The sequence below is a fragment of the Sprattus sprattus genome, assembly GCF_963457725.1.
Source record: "Sprattus sprattus genome assembly, chromosome: 17".
NCBI classification, from domain to species: domain Eukaryota; kingdom Metazoa; phylum Chordata; class Actinopteri; order Clupeiformes; family Clupeidae; genus Sprattus; species Sprattus sprattus.
Genome location: NC_137915.1, coordinates 26,111,312 through 26,126,513, shown reverse-complemented (window position 1 = coordinate 26,126,513; position 15,202 = coordinate 26,111,312).

Genomic DNA, 15,202 nt, shown 5'->3' with positions numbered 1-15,202 from the left:
TAGCAAAAGTAGTTGCTCATAAAAAAACGAATTGTTGAATAGTGTTTAACTACTAAGCACTTTAATTGGAAATTAAAATTAAAATTTACAATTATAGTTACATTCATATGTATTAAAATTAAAGTTAGTGAAGAGTATTCAGTATACTTAAAATAGCTGTTCCCACAGACTATATGATTACATAGCACATTAGTCAAAAATTGTAAAATATTTTGATCAGTGACAGTTTTGAGCTGATTAAACCAAAAAAGCATATTGCTTTCCACTTACGTCTTTTACATCTCTGGGTTGGAATACTTTTCCTTCTAACTGGAAACTGTGGCCTTACATCCAGGAATAGCATATTCAAAAATAACACCAGGGTGATTGACAGACGAGTTATCATTGTGACATGTTTGCTTGTTTTTCTCTTGCCTGCTTATTCATGACAAAACTCATCACTGCTGACCCATATGTGGTGGCTTCACCTAAAGAAATCGAAAAATAGGAATGCTACTTTGGAAATTGGAAATGTTAGATCCTTTGGCTGACTGAATTGTACCAAAAAATATATAAAAGAAAACAAGGCAGTTTTCATAATTTCATAATTGTACACAGTATAAAGAATACTGCTATCACGTGAACTCACTAAGAAACCTCAGCTCTAAGGTTTGACACATCGTTCCCGACCATCTGGTAACCCACATTTATGCATTTTGAAACCATTCATTTACAAGTTGTGCTTTTAAAGCTGCTGAGAGACGAGTGACTCACAGTAAGTATGATAGCTTGTGTTGAGTTCTGTGCCACACTGCGGCAATTTGAAACTGGAACTGATGCTCTCAGAAAGCATTTGATGATTTAACATAGCATCAACCTTGCAGGGGTCCATCTCCAGATGCCATGTCTTGAAACACAACAGCTGCGAGCCAGAATAACAAAGATTCACAGGATCAAAGATGCAAAATCACTGTGACAAAGCCCTTTATACCAGGCACTGAAGGATCAAACACATTTACACTAAGGTGCACCAAGAGACAAGCTGCCAGCTTATTTGATTATATTTGGGGTGCTATGAAGTGCTAACTCCTTAGAGGGTATTGTGTTGAGGAGCCTTTATTTCTGTGTGTGTGTGTGTGTGTGTGTTTACTGCTGTGTGCTACTGTTCACTCCACTTCACTACACACACACACACACACACACACACACACACACACACACACACACACACACACACTTACAGTTTGAATCTGAAATTCCAAAATCTGCTCTGCTTAGGGCAGCACGGTGGCTCAGTGGTTAGCATTGTCGCCTCACAGGGTTCGAATCTCCATCGCTCCAGGTCCTTTCTATGTGGAGTTTGCATGTTCTCCCCGTGCCTGGGTGGGTTTACTCCGGGTACTCTGGTTTCCCCCACCATCATAAAAGACATGCATCACATGGTATGAATATGAATGAATGTTGGTGTTGGTCAAAGGGGGCTTCTTCCGTCAGTCTGCCCCAGGGCAGCTGTGGCTACTACGTAGCTTACCACCACCGGTATGACTGTGTCTGAATGACTGGACTGGACTGGACTGGACTCCTCTGTAAAGCGTCTTCCTGTATCTAGAGAAGCACTTTTCACTTTTCACTGTTTTAGAAATGTTTATGTCATTTTAAAAAAGCAGCAGGGACATTTCAACTTGAGCTAGCAAGCTAGCTAGCAAATAAACAGACACAGACTTGCTTTGCGAACACACAGCTGGCACTGATAGCTTGTTAACTGATGTATTTTGGGAATATATTTGGCGAGTGCTATAAACTGTGCTATAAAAACTGCTCTTTCATGCCTGGATCACAGTAGTAAACAGGCATCTAGTGGGAACAACTGGTGTGTTTATCCGTCCTTCACATGACCACGTGCCTTAAATTAAATACATTTAAAAAAACATACCTCAAAATGGTACAAACCTGCATAATGTGCCTCCAAGGAATCAAAGGCATGTTGTAGAAACAATATAAATGTACTGAGGGGAAAATGGTTCAGGAAACAGTGGTGCCAATAAGTATTTTGCTATTATTATTATTATTATTTTGTTATTATGATGTAAGAGTTGTACTAGCCATTTTTATTCTTAATTTCTTATGCCACTGGTTCGAACGATGAAGAGAACATATGAAGACCCATCAAGCATACCCTCAAACAAATAAATAGATAGACAATCATGTCTAATCCATACGTGTCCTTGCATATACACTAACTCTCGAAACGTTGAAAACAGGCCATTGAATTTATTAAATAACTAAATATACAGCAGTATCTTCTCAGGACATCAAGACAAGACCCAGACATACGTGCTGGCTGAGAAGCACAGGTGAAGGATGGGCTCTAGCCTGGAATCTCTCTCCGCTGCTATGGGGCTCAATTGGTATTAAGGTGTTACAAGCCTTTGTTGATTGTTACACCTCTTTTCTGACTTTATTTGGAAATGTTGAGATGTTGTGCACATCTGCTCAGTTTCTACATAGTTCCCTCATCTTAGTTGTTGAAAGTGTGAGTTGGGTTTTATGTGCTTTACATGCTGTTGTATAGATTCATAGATAGAGTCATTCTCACCTTTGATACGGCTTCAGTGTAGAAGAAAACATCTGGATGCATTCCAGATGTGTCTCTAGGTGTGTAGCTCATAGCTCTAACTTGTGACAAAATAGCAAGAACCTAGCCTCTATGTAGAAATATATAACTGCGCATCATAGCTTTTCTGCACATGCCCTGAGAGCAAGGAAAAGGGCATGTTGTTTGGGGTGGACGTAGCCGAATAGGAAAGTCCATTAAAGCCTCCATATTCTCACTTGGGCTTAGTCAGCCATTTTGGGTGGTCTTTAGTGCTGAAGCTGAGCCCCATTACTGGGCCAAAAGGAGAGCCCTCAGGGTGGGAGTCAGGGGGCCACAGCGAGGATCGGGTGTCTGAGGCGTATTTACAGCACAGACGGAAGGGTTTGGGCTCAGTCACCTTCAACTGAGGCGTATTTACAGCTCAGACTGAAGGGTTTGGGCTCAGGCACCTTCAACTGAGGCGTATTTACAGCACAGACGGAAGGGTTTGGGCTCAGGCACCTTCAAGTGTTCAGGAAGAGCGATTAGCATGAATCACTGGGCCTGGAGGAGAGCCACAGGTCATAAAAACCATGAGGGATCCGCAGAGACGCACGCTACTGCTGGGTTCCGTCTGCTGCCCTTGTCCTATTTAGCAAGCTAATCTACAACTCAGGAATAGTTCCAAACAGGCCAGCACAGGCCTGTCAAATGCACTGTTCTGTGATTTACACGGCCCTCTAAAAGCATGGTTGCCAGCCAGTGTAGTAGGTAAAACTGGCGTGAAAACTGGAGTGAAGGAGAGTTGAGTGTGTGTGTGTGTGTGTGTGTGTGTGTGTGTGTGTGTGTGTGTGTGTGTGTGTGTGTGTGTGTGTATGTGTGTGTGTGTGTGTGTGTGTGTGTGTGTGTGTGTGTGTGTGTGTGCATGTGTGTTTCACAGTGCTGAAACCCAACTCTGCAGTCCCCTGGCTGAGTGAGACTGTTGCTGCTTTATCATACCCTCTTCTGCTCAATTCAGCCACCCCCACCCCCAACTACCACACCTGCCACATCTCTGCTCAAACAAATAGCCCACGTAGATGATAGCCTGCTTGGGTAAAGCTGCATTGCCCTTCGATGTTTGGTCATCCTCACAACAATCCTTTGGTGCCATAGGCTACCATAATGTGAATGAGGTTTTGTATGAGAGCAAAATGACTACAGAAGAGTAGAGCACATGAAGTGCTGGTGTGCTGATTTGTAGTGGAGCCCCAGGTGGCCAGAGGCAGGGTTGGGTCAGGGGATGGTGATGGGCTTAGGGTGGTAGCTGTCTCCTTTCGAGTGTCAGGCAGACTGATTATCCTTTTATCTGCAGCATACTAATGGGTCAGCATCCGCTGGATGCCACTGGCAGCTGCTGAAGACCTTCTCATGTAAAGGAAGAATGCTAATGTTTGTCTAGACCTGTGCCTGCCTAGCTGCTCTGTGAATAGTATGTTGCAAGCATGTCAGGACGGTTATTTTCAGATTTGAGTAGATCCTGTCAGATTATACTGATCTCAGACCTGTTGCCATCAATGTGGTTCCAACAAGAGGAGCCATTAAAGAGGCAAGCATCAAAGCACACTTAAGTATTGCACATGAAGTTATATTTCAATATGTTGTCAAGTTACAAGTTGGTCTGTGCAGTAGCCATTCTATTGTGTGCATATATTTATGAGAAACGACCTACCAGTTTTCTTTATGTTCCTTGTGATGTTTGTGCCAATGAAAGTCAAGGTAAAGTAATGGAGATTTCTTGTGCCGGCTGAATTGCTGTGAATATGTCAATGTGGAGCGTTCATAGGAAAGCTGAAAAAAGACATATATCTGTTTCTGCTTTTATAAGGCTGCAATTCTGCGCGTTGGGGTTTTGAATTTCTGCGACCCAGAATTGTTGATTTTTTATGGCAAGTCTTTGACTTGGATTCTTGTCGGAGTAACTGAATAAAGGTCAGGCCTAGGAGCCGAGCAGTTGTGTTCAGTTCAGACACTTTACCGTACATGTAGCCCAGCTCCCCACAGCTCCCCTGCTCCTGTATTCATCTGCTAGAATAACAAAGTGAGAGAGTCATCCATCATCAGACTTCTAGGACTAGTAATTATCCTGTCAGTGTCAGGGTATCAGAGTGGTCAAGTATAACTATGCCTTGATGTAATCTATTCAGCGTGCTCGCTTTTCCATTCACCTCACATATGAATAGGGAGGAAATGGAAATATGGGAGTGAAAAGAACCTGTTTTTAGTTTTTAAACAAGACGTGAATAGTTCATTTTGAACTGGCAAGGCTGATTGGCATGTCCTTTTTTATTTCCCTCTTTCTTCTGACCTGTTAGGTCATTTGGATCGTGAGGCAAGAGAGCAGAAAGAGCAATCCATATTTTTATATTCCTATCCTCTCATCCCCTCTGATCCTTCTACCATCAATGGCACCCCGGATCTCAGCTATCCATAGCCATTTTAGTTTTTTGAGGAGAGCTTCTTTACACAATATGAAACAACTGTCTATAATCCCATTGCGATATCCAGAGTTTGATACAAGCAGGCAGTGACTGGGATTGTCAGGGTAGACAAATGGAAATCACACTAGGGCATTTATACAATACTCCTCATCCCTTACTAAAAATACACGTAGACTTTAACAAAAAGGGGAAAACACCAATTACTCTAAATTAGAACATTAAAACCATATTCTGCCGACATCAACATTCATGCTTGGAACACTGGTTGTCACCACAAAATAAACACATCACGTACACAGTCAGTCACACATCACTCCTGCTACATGCATACTATCACATCACGTACACAGTCAGTCACACATCACTCCTGCTACATGCATACTATCACATCACATACACAGTCATTCACACATCACTCCAGCTACATGTTATACCATCAAACAAATTACATTCAGACTGGTAGGCTAAATTACCTGTCCAGCAGAAAACAGGCAACTTTGGTGTCACTTTGAAAACATGGGTCCCTCATCAGCGATTTCCATCTGGGAAAGGCCACACCATGTTAATCCTTGTTTTTTGGCCCGATTTAATTTTGCTTCTTGTTTTATTTGGCAATGAGGATTCACACTTCCTTGCTTCTTCATGTGCTAAATAATATGATCCTCCATTTGTCAAAGTCTGACTTACATCTCTAAAAGGTTAGCCAGCACCAGCAACCATAATTTGGCTTTTTTACTTCTTCATCTTCCAACTGGCACCACCAAATTCAGGCTGCCATTCCAGCCTAAAACATGAAAGACCCTCTCTACAGCCAGGGTTGTCCATTCTGGACTACTGTAAAAACATGGTGGCACAACATGGCGGCCCCTGTGGAAGATGACCCGCTCCTATGTTGATACAAAGGGCTCATTCTAACGAAAACACAATGATTTGTAGTTATGGGTGATTATACACGAATAATAATATAATTATGAATACTATATGCCATTTCTGCTAATAGATCTCCCTAAATCCTACACACGGCACCTTTAACATAGTCCAGACTCATCTCATAGGTAGATTTCTGAGGAGATCTTCGTGCTGCCATTTGTTTTAACTTCCAGATTTACAGTTGTCTTTGCCAAGTCTGCAGGGGGGAGTACATTGGACTAGAAGTATTTATGGATTTTCATTCTGTCTTTCTCTGATGCAGGAGAAACTTATCCCCCAGGCTATATTTCCACATTCTGTTTCATACTCTTCTTCAAACAGATGTGAAAGAATTTGACTCAGATGTCCAGCTGAGGTGCCTTCCCTGATCGCCATACATTCTTGAAGGCACCCCACAGAAAGAGAGAAGAGAAAAGAGAGAGAGGGAGAGAGAAGAGAGAGAGAAAGAGAGAGATAGAGAGAGAGGGGAAAAGTTTTATACCGTACCATATGAGGCAACATCCATGACGGTCTAATCATCTTTGCAATGGAGAAAAGAAATCAAGGAGATATTCGGAGAGAACTCATGACTTGACTCAGTTGGGTGCCTTTCTGAAGTGGCTTTTGACTGTGATTTTGCCTGACCCATGCAGCTTCATGCACCTTCATCCTCTTCAGCTAAAGCATAATCAGTCATCCTTGCTTGTTCGTTCATTAACGAGACACCTCAATTAGATCCTCTGCCTCACTGAAAGAGGTTGCATGCACTGCACAGCCTGATTACATCATCCTAATTAGACCCTCCTCAACTCGTTTGCACCCTTCCAAGGCCCCATAGACACACTGCCGCATTCATTCTGGGTAATTAATATGCATCTTAATAGACTTACACAGGCCGCTGTGTGTGTTATATATGAGCCGTGTGTCCTTGGATGCCTCTAGACTCTGACCTGAGATGTTTTTTTTTTTTAAATTGGTTGGATAGGGTGTGTAGTCCCCCCCCTTGACATGAGAAGGCTGTTGTGTAGGGCGCATTCCCAGTATACTAAATGGAGAGATATGTGATGCCAACAGTGGCATTTTTACTAAGACCGACAGTTTACTGAGAGGTGTGACAAAAGGTTTGTGTGGATGGATGACGTTCAGTGTTTTAACAGAATGTGACAATGGTGACAAAAGAAAAGTGTGGGTGTATGACGTTCAGTGTTTTAATAGAATGTCAGTTTCACTTGACTGCATTGTTGGGGATTTTCTTCTCTGAAAATGAACGAGAGTTAACAAAGACCTCAGAAATATAGATGCGTTTGAAAAATGCAATAAGAGTCAAGGTAGTCTTTCATGACGTGATGGTTTTATTATCAGAATTATCATAATAAAGGAGAAGGAGAGAGCAGATATTCCCTGAAGTGATAATTTATCATGTGCTGAACTGACATAATCATATACCATGACAGCTTCATTAGAACAATTTGAGCATCTGTGTGTTCAAGGGCAACATAATGTATACTGTTCTCTGAAAACAAATCTTCAGACAATTGACAGTTGTGATCGTCGGTTGCACATGAATTTCTCATTCAGTTTACAAAATGTATTTAGGTTCCTTACAATACACAACTTGACCAACTAATTCCAATAAATTGGTTGGATTTCTTTGTTCAATCATGTAACTTCAACATTATTGTGTCATGCAGGTTTAATAAGCAGGAACATACTGAGTGATCTTATAAAGGTTGTTTTGAATATGCTAAATCACTGCAACTAGATCAAGATATTGCCCTGTCTGCTTGTAGAAATGATATATTCTGAATAAATCTGGAACAACATTCAGAAATATTCATTAGTTCAATGTTCTTGCAAAGGCTGATTGGAATCCATTTATGAAGGAGGTGTTGGCTTCCCAGCTGTGTACTTCGTTTATTGTTTTATGTCCGACATGATTCAGTTAAATTAATTAAATTCTGTGTTGAAATTAGTTAGATCAACATAATAGGTTCAGCAGATTCCAACTTAACCTACTGTTTGACAGTGTGTAGTTTAATTATGTTGTTTCATGCACACTCACTCAATTGTAATGATCAGCTATATCTAAGCAGTTTTTTCTATACTGTATGTCCTTGAGGGATGTTTGCCTTGCTAATCACTCCTCCAGACCTTCAATTGTCTGTGCGGTAGAAGCACACATCTTTCTCAAAGTAACGCATGTCCTTGCATTTCCCAATTATGCATTTGGAGATCAATTACATGTCACATTTAATTTCTTTTCCGTGAATTAGCATGTCAGCTGCGCTGTCGATCGGCTGTTTGGCACCCCGTATAAATCACTGTCAGGGGCAGGGGCTGACGCAGCGCATTGTATTGTCACCATGTCAAGCCTGCGGAGCAGTTCAGAGCTCTCAGAGAGCTTGGTGACCACCCCAATTGGGCCTCACTAGCATAGCACAGGAGACATCAGAACTTGCCTCACTAGCATAGCACAGGAGACATCACAACTTGCCTCACTAGCATAGCACAGGAGACATCACAACTTGCCTCACTAGCATAGCACAGGAGACATCACAACTTGCCTCACTAGCATAGCAAAGGGACATCAGAACTGGCCTTCCACTGGTGGAGTCCATCTGCTGCTTACAACCTAAACATGCGCAGACGTACCTGCTGTATTTATATAACTTCAACCTAAACATGCGCAGACGTACCTGCTGTATTTATATAACTTCAACCTAAACATGCGCAGACGTACCTGCTGTATTTATATAACTTCAACCTTAACATTCGCAGACGTACCTGCTGTATTTATATAACTTCAACCTTAACATTCGCAGACGTACCTGCTGTATTTATATAACTTCAACCTTAACATTCGCAGACGAGCCTGCTGTATTTATACATCTTCAACCTAAACATTCGCAGACGAGCCTGCTGTATTTATATATCTTCAACCTAAACACTCGCAGACGAGCCTGCTGTATTTATATACTGTACCTTCAACCTAAACATGTGCAGACGTGCCTGCAGTTTTTATATAGCTTCCATGATTGCAATCACATTCACTTCTATTTCATTATAAGGAACGTGTGTTATATACAGAGTGTGCCAAAAGAAATCCGTCACAGAATGATTTCTCAGAGTTTCAAGTTTCATTGTCGGCTACCAATGAACGGTTGGATTTGCTCCTTTAGTTTAACCGAGGGTGCAGAAGCAAAGAACCTGCTGTAGTGTTTATTCCTGCTTACAATTTGACATGTTTTTTTTTAGCAGCATGGGAACTGAAACAGATACTGTCCTTGATACTAGATTTGCCAAGGCTGAAAGTCCACTGAATTGGCATTAACATCATACACTGTGACATAATATAATTTATTTCCAATTGAGATCCGGAAATATTTTTAAGAACATAATGTGATCTAGGTTTAAACAGATAAATGTATGTATTTCTCTCTCTCTCTCTCTCTCTCTGTATGTGTGTTCTGTGTATGTGTCACGTTCCTGCTGAGCTCCGCTCCGACCACGCCCCCTTCAGCTCACTACTGCTCCCCGCTGCATTCATGTTCCAATCACAGAAGCACATACACCTGTTTCACTCTCACTCACCGTCCCAGCTGCACTGCATTTACATCTCCCAATTCACACCATCACACACACCTGTGTCACTCCCTTCTTATACTCCACTCACCTCACACTCGGTGTCTGGTATCGCACATCACAGGTTACCAAACCTCTTGCTCACCGTAAGGATTTCTATCCTCGCTTGTTCTCTTCCTGTTTATGCTTCGTTGTGTTGTTGTCACGTTTTGGTTTGTACGTTCCGAGTTAGACTCGTGTTTTGTTTGCCCTCCTGGTTTTGTTGGTTACGATCTTTTCTTTCAGAGCTTGGCTCTTTGTTTTGTTTAACGTGTTCTTGTGAACCCGCTACTTTGTTGTCAGCAGCGCTACGAGACTGCGCCCCTCCTGGGCTGGACTATCCCTGTGGAGCGAACGCGCCCTGTACTGCCGTTCGGTATCCTTGAGTTGTGCTGTCAATCCATTCGCGAAATAAACAGTCATTCACGAAAACTTGCAGTTGTCGTGTTTAAGTTCCGTGACAGTATGCATGCATGTGTGTGTGTGTGTGTATTTGTGCTTGTGTGTATTGGCCAGCAGCAGAGGCCTAAAGCTCTCCAGATGACAGGCATACAGGCCACCCCGCTGTTAACATATTCAGCTCTCCGGGCTCGGAGGAGAGGAGAGGAGAGACAGCAGGCTGAGAGGCTAGCAGGCCAGAGGGGCTGGGGCTGACTCATGGGTGCCCTGGTATTTAACTCCCAGACCAAACAAAAGCCTCTTGATCTCTTGCCCCAGGATGCTTGGCAGGGGAAAATGTCAGCATGTGAACAGAATGTGTGTGTGTGTGTGTGTGTGTGTGTATGTGTGGTGAGTGAGTCGTGTGTGGTGTGTGTGGTTGTGTGTGTGTGTGTGTGTGTGTGTGGTGTGTGTGTGTGATGAGTGGTGTGTGTGTGTGTGTATGTGTGTGTGTGTGTGTGTGTGTGTGTGATGAGTGGTGTGTGTGTGTGTGTGTGTGTGTGTGTGTGTGTGTGTGTATGTGTGTGTGTGTGTGTGTGCTCATTCTTAATATGTGATCAGTATGTGTAAGTCCCATTCACACTGAATATACAGATGGGACGGAAGCGCCAGTGATATGTATGTGGGAAAGCAGAGGAGGTAGAAAATACATCAAGAGAGAGAGATCTAGAGAGATAGATCGAGAGATGGAGAACAAACGGTAAGACAGAGAGAGAGAGAGAGAGAGAGATGGACAACAGACAGTAAGACAGAGAGAGAGAGAGAGATGGATAGAGATGGAGAGATGGAGGGATGGAGAGATTGAGAACAGACGGTAAGACAGAGAGAGAGAGCGATGGATAGAGATGGAGAGATGGAGAACAGACAGTTAGACAGAGAGAGATAAAGAGAGAGAGAAAGAGAGATGGAGAGATTGAGAACAGACGGTAAGACAGAGAGAGAGAGACAGAGATAGATGGAGAACAGACGGTAAGACAGAGAGAGAGAGAATGAGCGATGGATAGAGATGGAGAGATGGAGAGATGGCGAAAAGACGGTAAGACAGAAGGAGAGAGAGATGGAGAACAGACGGTAAGACAGAGAGAGAGCTAAAGGGATGTCAGACTACAGGGTAGGTGGCAAGAATGTAAGAGTGAGTAGAGCTGGCAGGGACATACAAACCCAGAGCAATGAGGATTCTGCTAGGAAGACAGAAACAATCTGTGAAGGAGAGAGAGACATAGTGAAAGAGAGAAAGAGAGAGAAAGAGAAAGAGAGAGGGAGAGAGAGAGAAAGAGAGAGAGAAAAATAGAGAGAGAGAGAAAGAGATGAGAGATTTAACACAACATAAAGGCAGCAGGGAGTGGTAGGCAAAAGCTTTAAATTGCAGGTTGTGTCTTTGGGGAGTGGGATCTACTGCTCAGGCCCTAGTCTGGCTGCAGTCATAAACTATACAGGATGAGAGGGGTGGACAGTAGAAAATGGTGCTTGAGGAAGGCAAAGTCTGATCCCTCAAGAAAGGGATGAGGAAGAGATGGAACAGTATCCACATAACTCATGGTATGGCAAGGTTCTTAAGGTATAGAAATATGGTATTTCACTTTGAAATGTGAACCTGTAAAGGTAATGTGTTTGCATGGCCTTGGTTTTTGCATTCCTGGCTGAGGGTGAAGCTGCCAAACGATACAGCACAGTGTTGTCATCACAAAGGCTGTTCGCACATCTGAATGACCTTTGTTCATTTCTCTCACGGAATGTATACATTGCACACACCACAGCCTGTGGAGAGTGCTTCGTGATAGGTGGACACACTGCCCCCGCAAGTCTTCACTCTTCAAAGCTCAGGATCAAGTCACATCATTACCAACACCGTTAAAGATACCATTCACCGCTTCCAAAGGTGTTGTCCTCCTGCTTTGCTCCGAATATGCAGAAAGTTGATAATTAGTGTTTAATGTGGCTTTGGCACAGTCATCGCATTAACCGCACAACGGCATGGTTTCGCTCTAGTCCTCCGTCTCCGTCTGTCAGTGTCATGAAGCGCCAGAGGAAGGTGTTCCTCTCCGCCATGCCGGCTCTCCCATGGGCCCCGAGCTGGTTTAGGGGTTCCTCTCCACCGTGCTGGCTCTCCCATGGGCCCCGAGCTGGTTTAGGGGTTCCTCTCCACCGTGCTGGCTCTCCCATGGGCCCCGAGCTGGTTTAGGGGTTCCTCTCCACCGTGCTGGCTCTCCCATGGGCCCTTGAGCTGGTTTAGGGGTTCCTCTCCACCGTGCTGGCTTTCCCATGGGCCCTTGAGCTGGTTCAGCTCCCTCTGCACCACACTGGTGCACATCTCCAGAGCTGCAAGGCAGTTTGAGTCAGGGCAGTTCAAGCCTTTTTTATTTGTTGTGTCTCCGTTGTTTCTTAGGCTCCTCACCGGTCCCTTAGCTGCGCTCTGCAACTGTTTGTTTTTCCATTCAGTGCTGCCGGCAGTAGCAGCTTGGAAAATAAAATAAAGACGGAGGTAGAGAGCAAAAAAGAAACGAAAGATGTCGGAATCACCACGAGAACATCAAAACAGATCCCCACTAAATAATGCATCAGATGTAAGTACCACTGGAGGGGGCTGGAGAGAGAGGGAGGGAGACGGAGAGAAGGAGAAAGGGAGGGAAAGAGAGAGAGGGAGTGTGAGCGAGAGAGAAAAGGGAGGAGTGGAGGCACTGCCCTGTCAAGCATCTCATCTCCATCCTCCCGGCCCTCTCAACACAGGCAAGGCCAGATGTGTTAATCTCAGCTCATAGATCAGCTACCCTGGACACGGGCAGAACAATTACCCCCCCAACCTCACCCCGCGGCCCCCAAATCCAGCCCCCCCCCCACGACCCATGTGCTCTCGTCTCTGGGTTGGGGGCCCAGATAATGCTATAAAATGCTATCAGAAGTTTAGCGCATTTGCATTCTGGCCCTTCAGGGCAGCGTGATATAAATAATTGATCCTGCTTAATTCATGCCTGTGCCAAAGGCTTTTCCGCCATGCCAGTGAGCAGTCCTTATAACATAATTACGGAGGGGAACATTGTGCTTACTCAGACAAACAAATAAATCTCAGGAGGCCGTGCCGTCCTCAATCCTGACGAGTGGAGAAGGGGGCTTCATGGGGAGCCCACCCATTGGATTAATCACCGGGCTGTCAGGTGGATGTGCTACAGGGTGTGAGTACAGGACAGAGTGGTAACTACAAGTGTGTGTATGTACTGGACAGAGTGGTAACTACCAGGGTGTGAGTACAGGACAGAGTGGTAACTACCGATGTGTGTATGTACAGGAGAGAGTGGTAACTACCAGTGTGTGTGTATATGCAGGGTGCGATTTGTCCAAAAACCAGAGGGGGGGATGTTTTTTTTTTTTTTTTTTTATCATGAAAAAAAAAACAAGCAATACATAGGCCTAATTCTCTTTATGCATCATATATGTCTATGATATGATAATCGCTGCTAGACGCTCAATTCTTGTGCTCCCTCTCATTCACGTTGAAATACTGAAACCGAAATTGAAACTGAAACGCAACTGTTTTGGACAGAACTCGCTAATTCAGTGAACAAATAGGCTATTTTCATATTCATTGTACAGTAAGGAAAGCCAGCGAGTTCTGAGAATGCCGACAGTTCGGGTAAGGTGAACGTTAGTGTCAGCGATGTAAGCAAGTGTAAGAAAACGCTGTCACAACCTGTCTGTTTTTCTTTTTCTTCTTTTTCTTAATAATTGAGGGTTATCCCCCCCATGTATGAAATTCATCCAGCTGAGGTGGGGATGTAAAAACCAGAGGGGGGGTAAATCCCCCCCATCCCCCCCGGCAAATCGCACCCTGTGTATATGTAGTGAACTTCCCCTCGCTGTTTCACTCTGCGTTGTGTAGTTTTTTAAGAAGGAGACAGCCACCTACCTGGTATTCATACATTTATTTCCTGACACATAAAAATGAAGAAAAGAAAATCATTCACACAGAAGCCAGCCAGTCGCTCAGCTCCTGTTAACACAGATCAGGCAAGCCACTTTAAATACTATTATAAAAACCAGCTCTAACCTATCGCCACATGTAGGCTAATTCACTTTGTTAAGCCTATGTTTATTTGACGTCAACCTACCTCTGTCACATACATCCGTGGAAAGAGACAGAGGTAAGGAAGAACACAGAGATAACTAGTTTATCACGCCCATTTAAAAACATTGTATCTAAACAAATCTGGGAACCAATTATCTGCACCTTGACCGTGCTAGAGAATTAACCCATGAAGGGAGGGAAATTCAGGGAAGCATTTTTGACCCTGTTACATATACAGGAGAGAGTGGTAACTACCAGTGTGTGTGTATACAGGAGAGAGTGGTAACTACCAGTGTGTGTGTATACAGGAGAGAGTGGTAACTACCGGTGTGTGTGTGTACAGGAGAGAGTGGTAACTACGGGTGTGTGTGTATACAGGAGAGAGTGGTAACTATCGGTGTGTGTGTGTACAGGAGAGAGTGGTAACTACGGGTGTGTGTATGTACAGGAGAGAGTGGTAACTACCGGTGTGTGTGTGTGTACAGGAGAGAGTGTTAACTAACGGTGTGTGTGTATACAGGAGAGAGTGGTAACTACAGGTGTGTGCATGTACAGGAGAGAGTGGTAACTAACGGTGTTTTTGTACAGGAGAGAGTGGTAACTACTGGTGTGTGTATGTACAGGAGAGAGTGGTATGTATGTGTCAGCCGTATGACCCCCTCCTTAAATTTAGGAATGCCCAGGACACAGAAGTACCACAAACTAGATATGTAAGTATAAAAATACTTTATTTGATATAAAACGTGGAATATGATTTATATTCTAAAAGCAGCTTTAACTCCAAGCAACTCCACAACATAGTCTTGTCGTACGCCGTCGGTCAGCAGTTATAAGTTGCAGTCCACCTGACCGTGATCTTGGTGTGGAGCTTAGTACATGGCGTCGTGGGCGGCGCCCCCTCCCGACGAAGGGCTTCCCTGGGAACTCCCGATGATGTCAAAGTCAAAGTGTGTTTATTATTGCATGTACCAAATTGCTTCAGCACAGCAAAATTCTTACGACTTGGCACGCAACATTCATCTACGCAGTAGACGTCATACATATAACATATACCAAAAAATAACATAAAGCTCTATAACACTATGACAATAAAACATATAAAATGTAACATTAACATACAACAATTTAAAGAACAACATA